General features: G+C 38.1%; 1 pseudogene; it reads right to left on the reverse strand.

Annotated features, from left to right (window-relative positions):
• The window catches only part of LOC122134580, a 60,506-nt pseudogene that overhangs the window by 42,362 nt on the left and 4,500 nt on the right, over positions 1-13,644 (reverse strand).

A 13,644-nucleotide genomic window follows, 5' to 3' on the forward strand; every position in this document is an offset into this window, starting at 1 on the left:
TGCAAAGACCCATCTCTTTAACCTGGTTTGCTATGCACATACTAATACACTTCTACATCCAAATCCGTTGCAAAGCATTTTAGGCTGCATTAATTAGGTAAACTGGAACCGGGAACATCATAACACCGGCGTACCATATAATGTTAAAGACGGCATCTACGTACCATATCATCAGGAGGGTCACTGTGGTCACCTGGATCCAGTATGTGTCCAGCCTGTGATGGTGGATTAGCACCTAGAAAAGAGACTCCTACAGCCCTGAAAGACAGCGGAGGACCTGGTGACTTGGCCCAGAGATGATCCCTGTGGAAGACTCCAAAGTTTCAGACGCATCACCGCATAAGACTGCCAGGAACAGGATGATTCTTCTCTGGCACAATCTGATCTTTTGTTGCAGCCTGAAATTCCGAACTGTTGGTTTCTGCCTGTCAGAGATTAAATTGGCCCCCTGACTGAGCCTCCCGTTTTCTCCTCCCTAAGGTTTTTTTCCCAATCTCTCACTGATGGAGTTTTTGTTCCTTGCCGCTTGCTGTCAGCCTGGCTTGTTTTAGTTGGGGGACGCTTTCATTTACAGCGTATATCGCTGGACTTGATTTCGTAAAATTATTGCACACAGATACCATTTTGAAACTGAACTGAGCTTCGCAATATGATATCACTGAATTCACAAAATGAACTGCCTTTAACTGTCATTTGCATTGCTTTTATTACTGAGCCTTAATAATGCTGTTCAGTTGCTTTGACGCAATCTTTTTGTTTTAAAATGGCCATATATAAAATAAAGATGACTTTGACTTGATCTGGATTCTTTAGCTGGTTTGCCAACGCAACTCATAAAACTCCTCGCATATACAGTTATCTTTACCTTTGCCAGTATCGACTGTGCTCTTTGCAGTTAGGCTGCCCGTGAATGAGGAGGAGGTCTGCACCAGCTGCTGCAAACTGTTCGGCCGAAGGGATTGGTAGCTCTTAAACTCCTGCAAAAGTGTACGCACTCAATCCAAAAACAAGGTAATTGACGATGTCCAGATATGTGAGCGGAGGTAGTGCGTCTGGATCTGTAATCCAGTCCTAGGCTGCTAAATCATATGAATCTATGTTGTTTATCTCGGACAGTTTGTCCAAATAACGTTTTAGGGCAGTTTCTCCCGATAGGGTCCCTTCTCTTTTTCTTTCAACTTCTCCATTTCTTCCGTTCTTCTTCAATTTTACCTCGTTTTAGCCAAACACACCCACAATTAAATGTCATAGCAACGGTGGGCGAAAAGGGCGAAAACGTAAACAGAGATCGTGCCTCTAAACATGGCGCCCACGTCCCATAATGCAACTCTGCGTGACGTACCTTCACATTCCCTATACTCTAATTACTATTTTGAAAATTATAATGCATTGAATTACTCCGTTACTAAAAAAGTAATCAAATTACAGTAACGCGTTACTAAGTAATGCATTACTGCCCAACACTGGTTATCACTGGTTCTGAAAGAGTTTAACAGTTCTGTTTCAGTTAAGTTGCCATTACACTTAATGATTCTGGTTCCTTAACGAATCCATTGACAGTTTCTGCAAGTTCTTTTTAAACCCCCAATAACTATACTAAACAAAAATGCAATTAAAATATTCGGTAAAATATTTCAATACAATAATTTCAAGTAGCGCTAAAATCTGTTCTGAATGTGTATAACCTTGAATATAATAATTTTTAACTAAAATATAATTTTATTGTAACTAAATTCTGTTGTAACTAAAACCACAGTGTCCATCAGTAATGTTATGACCTAAAAATAAAATAAACTTAGTATTTTAATTTAAAAATATATATATTTAAAATGTATTTATTTAAAAAAAAAATTGCCTTCTGATAGTACTTGGACAACTTTTAGACAAGAAAGAAACTTCCAGAAGATTACAAAAAAATCCCCAGTCATTGTGAACTAACTAAACCCCAATTTAATTACTGTAGAGTAATGAATGACTGTGATTTCACATCTAAATTAAAGGTCACTATATGAGACAGATTGTTTTGATGGGACTCAGACTGGAGAGACGACTGTGTTCCCCAGCACTTTATACAAACTTCTTTTTTTGGTTCACTATCCAATCAGGACATCAAATTTAGAGTTGCCCCTTGTCTGTACTCTACCATTCAAAAGTTGTTGTTTTTTAAAGAAATTAATGCTTTTATTCAGAAAGGACTCATTAAATTGATTAAAAGTGACAGTAAAGACATGTATAATTTTACTAAATATTTCTATTTCAAATAAATGGAGCGCCTTTTGAACTTCTAGTCATCATATATCCTAAAATGAATGCATCATGGTTTCCATAGAAGCATTAAACAGCTAAACTGTTTTCAACATTGATAATACTGAAATGTTTCTGTACCACAAATCAGCATTACGTCAGAATGATTTCTGGAAAGATCATGTGACATGTATTTATTTAAAAAAAAAATTGCCTTCTGATAGTACTTGGACAACTTTGTGAACTAACTAAACCCCAATTTAATTACTGTAGAGTAATGAATGACTGTGATTTCACATCTAAATTAGTCACTATGAGACAGATTGTTTGATGGGACTCAGACTGAGAGACGACTGTGCCTCAGCACTTTATACAAACTTCTTTTTTGGTCACTATCCAATCAGGACAAATTTAGAGTTGCCCCTTGTCTGTACTCTACCATTCAAAAGTTGTTGTTTTTTAAAGAAATTAATGCTTTTATTCAGAAAGGACTCATTAAATTGATTAAAAGTGACAGTAAAGACATGTATAATTTTACTAAATATTTCTATTTCAAATAAATGGAGCGCTTTTGAACTTTCTAGTCATCATATAATCCTAAAATGAATGCATCATGGTTTCCACAGAAGCATTAAACAGCTAAACTGTTTTCAACATTGATAATAAGAAATGTTTCTGTACCGTCAAATCAGCATGTCAGAATGATTTCTGAAAGATCATGTGACACTGAAGACTAGAGTAATGATGCTGAAAATTCAGCTTTGACATCACAGGAATAAATAACAATTCAAAATATATTTTAAAGATATTAAAATGGAAAACAAATATTTTAAATAGTAACATTTCACAATATCATGGTTTTTGCTGTATTTTAATCAAATAAATGCAGCTTTGGTGAGCATACAAGACTTCTTTTTTAAAAACATTAAAAAATCTTACCACCCTAAACTTTTGATAGGTAATGTATATTAAACATCAATTAAACACTGACTGGATGCAATTCCTTTTAGTGTGGACAAGCAAATTACTGGTTAAGATATGAGACAGAGAGAAAGAAACAACAACATTTAATGTGCTGACCTCGGTACGACTTGGCACAAAGGTCTTGATTGTCATCATAGACTCGCCACAGAGACTTCTGGGAGGGGGATCTTGCAGGTGGGGAGGCAGTAGCTGAGACACTGCCAGTGTCGAGGAGTAGTTTAGGGGAGGGCAAGGAAGATTCAAGCGTCTCCAAGAACTTGCTACAGCTCCAGGTCCAGCGCACTCGCGGAGGCTCGTAGTCGCACCGAAACACGCCCAGTGGTGACTTGTTGCCAGATGTGCTCATGTTGCCCGTGGTGATGCCCAGGCAGAGGGAGGAGCCAATGTTGAAAAGCCGCCCCCTGGTCACCCATTTCCACAGCTGGGCTTTACCCTTGCAGGAAGAAGAGAGGTAGAGCATCTGATCTCGTACCCCCAGGCAGCCCTTCGCTCCCTCGTGGAAAAACGCAAAAGTGTCCGATTCATCTGTATGGGAAAGATAAAGAGAGAGAAAAGTTATTAGCCTGACACAGTACAAGAGAAATTTCATAATCCTGAAATCATAAATATGGAAAGATCATTAATGTTTGATTCCAGCCTAGACATTTACAGAGGTTTTTAATGATTTTACCCACCATTAAACCAAATGACTGACCCTACAGAGACAATTTCCATCAAACACTCAATGTCTTGTGACCAAAACTGTTTTTGTCTCACAGCTATTTTCATAGTATATTATTACTGCAGCAGAATAAGCAAACCCTCTTGATTCTCTTTCACCCATTCATATGTTCAACAAAAACAAGTTCTTCTACAACACAAGCAAAGCACAAATCCTATTCAAACAATCCCACAAAACGTTTGTATGTGCTTTTTATTGCCTCAGTTGTAAAACATTGATTTAATTACAAGTGAAAAGTAATTGTTTATGGGGAAATCTGCAGTTTCATGTTATCATATTCTGTATGTGTGGCTTTCATAATGGCTGCTCTCTATGGTATAATATGGTCTGCAAATGGAGCTTTTCATCTGTTTTTAATCTCAGCATGCTTTGGTTTTGGAGCACATCATATGTCTGACTGCAAATAGATAGTAATTTACAAAAACAAAACAAAGCCCAGCAGAAACTGCCATGAGAAAATACAGACAATGGCAATATTCCTCTTTTGTCTGAGCAAACACATTTATCCCAGTTTCATCATGACTGCTCCCATCAGTGGCTTGTGGCGGTCTTCTATGTCTTCTAAATATATACACATGCTCCATTCAAGATTTTGGGGTGAGTAAGATTTTTTTTTTAAGAACTCTCTTATGCTCACCAAGGCTGCATTAAAAAAAAAATCAAAGTACAGTAAAGCAGTCATATTGTGAATTATTGTTACAACTTATTCCTGTGGTGACATAGCTGATTTTTCATCATCATTACTCCAGTCTTCAATGTCACATGATCCTTCAGAAATCATGCTGATTTGCTGCTCAATAAACATTTCTTATTATCACTGTTGAAATCACTGTTCCTTATTATTTTTGTGGAGACAGCTGTGCTCCTTAATATTTTATCAAACTTCTTTAATGATTATAAAGTTCTAAAGAACTTTATATTCCTTTGTAACATTATAAATATCTCCCCTCGCACTTGTGGCCAATCCTTGCTGAATAAATATATTAAAGCAATGTCACATCAAAATCTCATAAAGTGTATGTTTTTAAACTACATTGTTTTATTACTATAAGATTTAGCCATAAATAACCTCTCACGGATAACTCTTTACAGTATTTTGATTTTAACATGATTGAAAGTGATGATATCTGAGTGGTGAGTTTTTTACGTTGTAATTATTCCATTCATTTTTGTTGGTTTAACCAGTTAAATACTGGTGTCAGACTTTATTTACTGGTGTCAGTGAGTTTAATCTCATATTTTGCAATGTTTGTTGTGTTTTTGTACTGTTGATTATTTTCTTATCCACAGGATATTCACATTTCAGTAAAAAATAACACATATATTGGTATTTGACTAGGTATATGTTGTTTAGTGAGAGAAGGAAAGGGAAAAGAGATGGCTAGTATGACAGTCAAGTAGAAGGCAGAAGAGCCAAACCCGGCAATGTTCCCAAACACCAGTCTGGTTTCTTTATACTTCCATTCTGTTTTTCTCTCGCTTTATCTATTTCTCATTCCTGCAGGGGGGGAATGCAAGGTTACAACCACAACATCAGAGAGAAAAAAAATAAGAGCAAAAGAATGAGACAGAAAAAAAGAGCCTGAAGAAAGACCCGAGAAAGAAAGAAAGGCCTCTGTGTTTCCAAACAGAGTAGTTCTAAAGCAGGGAAATGGGATCAATCCAAAAACAAACAGGAACTACTCTACTTTGAAAACAAACCAGAGACAGAAAGTTGACTGAGACCCTGAGAGACTTTCTGAACGTCATCAAGCAATGCCCAAACATAAATTTCCATAAGTAAGCTTTCTGTCAAAAATGTGAAGTTCTGTAACAATGTAAAATTAGAGCTGTCACGATATTAGATTTTTTCATATCACGTTTATTGTGGCCATAAGAATTCGCGATATCGATATATCGTGATATCTATAGAAACCTTGGGGGAAAAGATATCAGTCAAATTATTTTTTACTTTGTTTATTGAGTTTTTCTTTTTCACCCAACGAACATAAGGATGCTGATAAACGCAGGGCACAAGACTCTGGCTTTCTCCGTCTTCTTTAAAGCTCCTATGAAATAACGAGAGTATTTTTTACTTTGTTTATTGAGTTCATGGTGAATAAATATTAATGGTAACACTTTACAATAAGATGACATTTGTTAACATTAATGTATTAACTAACATGAATGAACAGTGAACAATACATTTATTACACAATTTATAAATCTTTGTTAATATTAATAAAATAGAGTCGTTCATTGTTCATGTTAGTTCACACTCACAGTGCATTAAAATTTACAAACACAACTTATGATTTTAATAATGCATAAGTAAATGCTGAAATTAACATGAACTAAGATTAATAAATGCTGTGGAAATATTGTTCATTATTATTTATGTTATTTATATATGTTAACTAATGTTAACTAATGAACCTTATTGAAGATTGACCGCAGATGAGGCATTAAGTGCATTGCACTGCAACCAATTAACATTTTACAAGTTTAATGTAGCAATGTGGTCACTCAGTTATTCAAGATCAGTTTTAATCGTGTAACTGTTAATAGATTTGAACAAATAAATAAGTGTCACTACGCACAGTACGTGTTGGTTTTGATTTAAAATAATAAGAATAAGTAAGGGTAAATGATATCGTTGTGCTCGTGTCCTGATTGGAAATGGTAAACTATAGAGTTGTTGTTCTTAGTCTGGGTCTTTAGTTTCGTGGTGTCGCTTTGACTGTCGGGGAGAAGTCTGCTGCAGGCTTCACTTCCGAATCAGCGAGCTCAACGAGCAGAAAGATCTGATCAGGCGCTTATAGCACAACCCTTAAAGGGGGCGCTCACTGGCACCCTTCTGAACACTAAAATGATAAATGGGACACCCTACGGTCTCGTGGACCTAAACGGATACTCCACCCCAAAATGAAAATTTTGTCATTAATCATTTAGTTTTCATGTCGCTCTAAACCGTTAAGCTCGGTTAGTCTCGAACACAATTTAAGATATTTTGGATGAAAACCTCGAGGCCTAGGACTGTATCCATAGACTGCCATGTCAATAACAGTGGCAAAGGTCCATAAAGCGACGAAAGTTATCATCAGAATACTCCATCTGCCATCAGACGTGCAACCCAAGTTATATGGAAGCGGACGGAACACTTTTTTGTAAGGTAGCGACTTTATTCCATCCATCTTAGCTGTCTCCTCTGTTTCTCTCCATATCACCATATGCTGTGCACGTCTGATGGCTGATGGAGAGAGAATTTGTCTAGTTTTACTTTCATACCTTTTATGGACCCTTTGAAACTGTTATTTTACTTGGCGGCAGTCTATGGGACAGTCACAGAGCCTCCAGGTTTTTCAATCAAAAATATCTTAAATTATTGTTCGAAGATGATCGAAGCTTTTTACAGGTTTGGAACGACATGGGGAATTGATTAATCTACAAAATGGGGTGATTAACGACAAAATTTTCATTTTGGGGTGAAGTATCCCTTTAACGGAGGGGTAAGTCCATAAGACCGCAAGTGCACATGAAGTGTTCCATTTGGGACAGGGCCCAGAGTAGCTGCAAGCGCTGCATCTTCTTCTTGTGTGACAGGTGTCAGCGTTAAGGCACAATACTGCCATCTGGGAGCTCAACCAGGTAATTGGCGATGGCGGTGGAGTATTTACATGTAGTGTTATCATAAGAGAATCATAAGTTATCGCTAATACCGGTATATTGTCACACACTAAATTAACACAATATTGATAATTGTTGCTTTGAATATTATGGTTATCATCAATACCGGTATATCTCAACACCCCTATGTAAAATATAGTAAATCAGTGTTATTTAAAGGTAAATATGCTGTGGCTCCGAAAAGCATTTTGGACACTTTTACCAGGATCTGGCAACAGGACACGGAAAATCCTAGATCAAGTTTTTAACTAGTGAGATGTAAAATAACAAGACTTGAAATGTGAGCAAATGTAACTAGGAAAATTCTTTCCAATGAGGGTCCTGATTCCACTTATTAATGACGTGCAATCCCTGACAAACCGGGATTGAAACAAGTCTTTCCATCTTCTTGTAGAACATCAGAAGAATTCCAGAAGAAAACTTCCAGCCTCTAGCGGCCGGTCGATGAATTACAGTTTAAGTTACTTCCTTGTTGGCCTTACAAGAGAGAGCAGGAGGTTGCCGCTTGGGTCAAACAGATGAGCAATGCAGATTTAGCTGACAAACTGGTGAGTATTTTCAAGGTGATGTGAGTCCACAGAGGTGGAGGCACAATGGGAAGATGAAGACTGACGGATGGATGATCGAAGCAGGTAAGCAGAGCAGGTAGGTAGCCAGGTAAGCTGCAAGACCAGACAATGGTGGAGTGCTCTTTGATGACTGGGAGATTTAGTTGGTAGGTGATGTTGTTGATCTGCCTCCGGATGGTGAATGGACCTGTGTAGCAGGAACTCATCATTACTCATCATTAGTTGAAAATGGATTTCCCTGATGGAGAACCAGACCTTCTGTCTTGGATGGTACTGGTAGGTGATGTTGCCTTCTGTCTTGGATGGTACTGGGTTGCGGTGGTACCTTGTTGCAAGTGGACATGAGCTGAGTCCCAGACCTTCTCGCTCTCTTGGAACTAGTGGTTCACAGCTGAACGTCCGATGGCTCGCCTGACCAAGGAAACAGGTGGCTGGAAGCTGAGTACGCACTGGAAAGTGGTAAGTCCTGTGGTGTTCTGTCGTAAGGAGTTCTGCATGTATTCAGCCTGGCTCCCAGCTGTGCTGAGTGTCTATGAAATAGCACCAAGTGGAAGGAAACGGCTCCAGCTGTGCTGATGTTTATGGCAATAGCACCGCAGGTATCTCCCAATCTTCTGAATCTTGTGCTCAATTAGGACTTTAGTTTTAGTTTGATATAATGCCACACCTGGAGATGAATTGGGGCCCGCAGTCGGAAACTATGTCCTCTGGCAGTCTGAAGTTTCGGAACATGTGTTGAAATATGGAGATGAATTGGGGCCCGCAGTCGGAAACTATGTCCTCTGGCAGTCTGAAAAGACTTAAGGGCAGTCCGAATCCAGGGGTGTATAGTTAGTCCAGAGGGGAGGTAGATCTGTTACAAAGTCCACTCTAAGGTGAGGCCAAGGCCATCAAGGAATGGGTAGTGGGACCAGATTTCCTTCAGGGAGACTCACTTAGGAGTTTTTGGAGAGATGACATTGTGACTGAGTAGCCTTGCGTTTTGGAGATGACACAGACTGAGTAGCTCCTAACATACCAGGAGAATTCTGTGGGTGATGTTGGGTTTGCTGTATGCATTGTTGTAAAGAGGCTGGGGTTGGTTTCTGGATGTGTGTCCATAAGGGTCAGCCGCAGAGGTGTTGGTACATTAATTCTCCCTGCTGGACCTCCCGTCTGACCAGGTTTGGAGCAAGTGGCCTCTGAGATTTGATCAATGGACCACTGGATGGGACTCACTATATTGGCTGGAGGGAGGATAGGTTCGGGAGGTGAGATGCCCTAATAAGAGCGGTGGATGACAGAGCATCAGCCCATTGGTTCTTGGATCCAGGCTGGTAAGTGACAATGAAATTGAATCGGTGGAAGAACAAGGGCTAGCAGGCTTGTCTGGGCTTAACATGCTTGGCATCATGAAGGTATTGTGACAGACATGGTTAACTTATCAGTCATTTTGTCTATTTTACAGACACAAAACATTTTGATAACACAGTGATTTAAAACTAAAAAACAAAGGTCCTTTATTTGACATCTATGGTTCCATAAAGAACCTTCAACATCAATAGAACTTCTGCATTGCACAAAAGTTTCTTTAGGTGGAAAAAAAAAGTTCTTTAGATTTTTCACACAAAGTAAAAAAAAAAAGCTTATTCTAAGAGCTGATTAGTGAAAGGCTCGAAGGGACCAAAATGGTTCTTCTATGGGATCACTGCAAAAAAAAAAAAAAAACCTTTTGGAACTCTTATTTTTAAGAGTGTACTTCTGTACATTTTTCAAATCTGCTATTGCCAACGTATTAGAAACTAGTCGATGGCTTTGGAATTTGGGGTGTAAATTTGGGGTCCCCATGAAAAATACAAAGGATACCAGAAAATTGAAAAGGCAGAAGTAACAGGTGCTCGGTGGGGGGTGGGGGGGTTGTGGGGTTCAACTCCTTGAAAGGCTGTGTGAGCTTAGTCATGTTGTGGTAGGTGGTTTTCCTGAACTCTCATTCTAAGCTACCAAAGCTAAACATTTATTATTATGACAGATGTATTTTTGTTTCTCCCTTCTATTTTTTGGAGGGGGGTAATGAGTAAGGGATATGAGAGAGAAAGAGAGAGAGAGAGAGAGAGAGAGAGAGAGATGGATTTAGGCGGAGGAAGGTAACAAGCCAGCTGGGAGACAGGGGGAAAAAAGAAGGAATGAGAGAGCAAAAGGAAGCCTGTAGAGAGAGGTCAGGGTTTTGTGTAGATGATCCTTTTATTCTGTAAACACAGAGACTGACCAACACACAGGAAATTCCGGCTGGTATTTGTTTCTGGGCTCCCATAAATGAGCAATTACCCTAGCCAGTTGTGACCTGAGAACCAACCCCAACTGAGATAGAAACAGATCTAATATAAGGGTCTGCTACCAGTTTTATTTACTGTATATACTGGCGTGTTTGAGACACACACACACACACACACAAAGATCTACAGACAAAGCTAAAATGATGCAAAAAAATAATGCTATTACAACAACAAAAATACATTCCAAATATTAAAACAAGTGTCAATGACCCAAAAAGCATGTATATTAGCCCACATATATAAAAATATCTCAGTTACAGCTGCTATCAGAAACGAATACATCTGAAGCATTGAATGATCAGTATAGAGGTGCTTGATTGCAATTTTATTTCATTTCTATGTTACCAAAATGTGCATGGCAATTAAAACCTTTTAAATGACAAAATTTATAGAAAAAAAAAGATAATTGCAGACTGGGTAAACAGATTCCAAATTGAGCATTACATTAAATATTATATAAAAAATACAACATTTCGATTATGAAAATATAAATCTTTTAGTCATTAAAACTATTTAATTATTAACAATTTAACAGATTAAGCTGTTGTGTCGGCCAACAAAACCACTTTAGGGCAGAGAGAGAAAAAAAAAACTTGCATCTTCTCATGCTAAAAATCATTGATTCATATTCCAAATCTGAAACCCATCGGCAACTAAGTTACAACATTTTGCGCTGTCGGGTCTTTGGTGACGTGTGTTTAGCTTGTTCAACTACACTGCTCTATTCTTCTATACATTATTTTAATAAGGTTGTGACAGTCCCTGACACAGAGGTGCAAAAACCTATCCTGTCTCTGCTGGACTGTGAAGTTGAGAGAAGCACTAAAAAATAAGACCACCAAGACGTAGACAGCCCTCAGCTATAGCTAGTTATTGTGTAATCAGATATTTAGGGCACATCTGCTTACGGGGAGAGAATCAAGCGCTCGAGAACACAGGTTAGCAGAGCACTGAGAAAACAAGAACATGCTTCTGCAAACAAGCATGACTGTCGCAAATGTCTCCTCGTTCACTAAAGTTACGCTATATAAAACATAAGTTATGTTATGTTGTATTTAGGAATTGTTGTTTTTGTGTTATTCGTTTTTATTTTATGAATGAGTCTTCTTATTTTTTTAATCTGATGTCTTTTAAGTGAACGAATCAGTCTCCTTACTTTTTCTGCCTCCAGAAAACTGGAATACAGTATGAGCAAATATCAAGTAGGGGAGTGCTAATCCTCGTTAGAGTGCGAAGTTGGACTTACTGTAGGCCTCCTCAATGAAGGAGAAGCAGCATTTGGTATAGTAAGAGACTTGTGAAGAAAATGAACAAAGAAATGAACATAGTGAACAAGTTTGATATAAAAGAAAGTAGCTATGCAGCTGACACTGCTGAAAATGATGGAAAATTTCCATATAGCCTAGGCTTTGTTTTTTGTCAGTTGTAGGCATATGCTTGTGTTTAAACACTATTTTTATCCGAGTTTCATATTTAATTTAACCACGTGTTTTTTTTAAGATTTTTTTTTTTATTAAATTAAAACTGCTTATAACGAATCATTCATTTAAACGATTCAATGACTCATAAACATCCACAACAAAACGACATTCGCATGTCGCCACCTACTGGCGTAACTACATAACCTGCAGAAACTAAAGTGAATTCTCTTAGTGAATCGATTAAAATGATCCGAGTCAGTTGCATAAATCAATAGCCCCACCAGCAGCGCTCGCACTCCCCTCCCCCGGTCTCTCTTGCTTTTCTCACATCTGGTTCCATTTAGAGTTTGGACTTTCGGGGCATTCCTTTATGGAGGAATTTTTTGGTCAGATTATAAACTAAAAGTCTAAAACTAAAAGTCTTAAACCAAAACTAAAAATCTTAATTTGGAAACTTAAAGTCCAAGTCGAAAATTAATTTGGTATTTAGGATTGGGCATTTGGTATTTAGGATAGGCATTTGGTATTTAGGATTGGGCATTTTCTATTTAATGTTGGGCATTTGGTCATTTAGCCATTTAGCCATTTAGGATTGGGCATTTGGGGATTTAGGATTGTGAATTTGGTATTTAGGATTGGGCATTTAATCATTTAGCCATTTAGGATTAGAGGATTGGGCATTTGAAGATTGAGGATTGGGCATTTGAGGATTGAGGATTGAGGAGGGATGTAAAATTAGGAGGCGTGGCCCAAATACTGGAGGCTGGGTTTGAAATGGCTGGTGCGCAGAGGCAACTCTTATGGACAGCAGAGGGAGCTCTCAGTGCTAAGGAGTTAGCACACTGTAATGAAGCCAAACAGAGCGAAAGTGAGCGGTTTGATGCGAGGACTGTGTGTGATAACTTCCAACTTAATGACAGCTTTGTAACATTTGTGGCTACCTCAAACCGAAATGCATAACTGATGCTTATGCCGGGCAAATTACCCCTCCTCACAGATGAAAACAATATCGCGACGCCGAGGAAACGGGAGCCTGCGAGAAATAGAAAGTTTTAATGACTACTGACACCCGGGATAAGTGTCCAGGACTGAGGGGAATTTACCAAAAAGTTCTCAACACTTTGCTCTGAGGAAAGAGAATATCCACGACATTGTTCATTCTTTGTGAATATTTGCTCACATTCAGCACTAGTAGCCTAATATAAGCAAGAAACAGAAACATTATATATATATATATATATATATATATATATATATACATATATATATATATATATATATATATATATATATATATATAATGATGAACATAACATTTTGGTCACTAAAACGTATGTTGTTTTTTTATTTATAAAGCTCAAGGCCTGAGGAGACACTGGTCAAAAATCCTGATTTTAGGTGAAGTAGATTACACACAGAACAGCCACAGGCTCTACACACCCTCCTCCACTCTTTTCACGAGTCTACATACATCCCCTCCAGATGCCTGAGGTGGGTAAGTGAGCGACGCCTCATGGAACCATCACAAGAGAGGCACAAAATCTCTTTTCCAAAACATTTTTTGTTCACTGTTCCTTGCTGGTGGAATGATCTGAAGAGTGATTCAAACAGGAAGCACTTGCTGAAAGCACTTTACATGTACTAATGTGCTATTGGTACCTTCCTTTAAAAAAAAAATGGTACAAAAGCTACTATGTATACATTTAAATTGCAACAATACGTAACTT

Source organism: Cyprinus carpio, chromosome A15 (assembly GCF_018340385.1).
Source record: "Cyprinus carpio isolate SPL01 chromosome A15, ASM1834038v1, whole genome shotgun sequence".
In the NCBI taxonomy this organism is placed as follows: domain Eukaryota; kingdom Metazoa; phylum Chordata; class Actinopteri; order Cypriniformes; family Cyprinidae; genus Cyprinus; species Cyprinus carpio.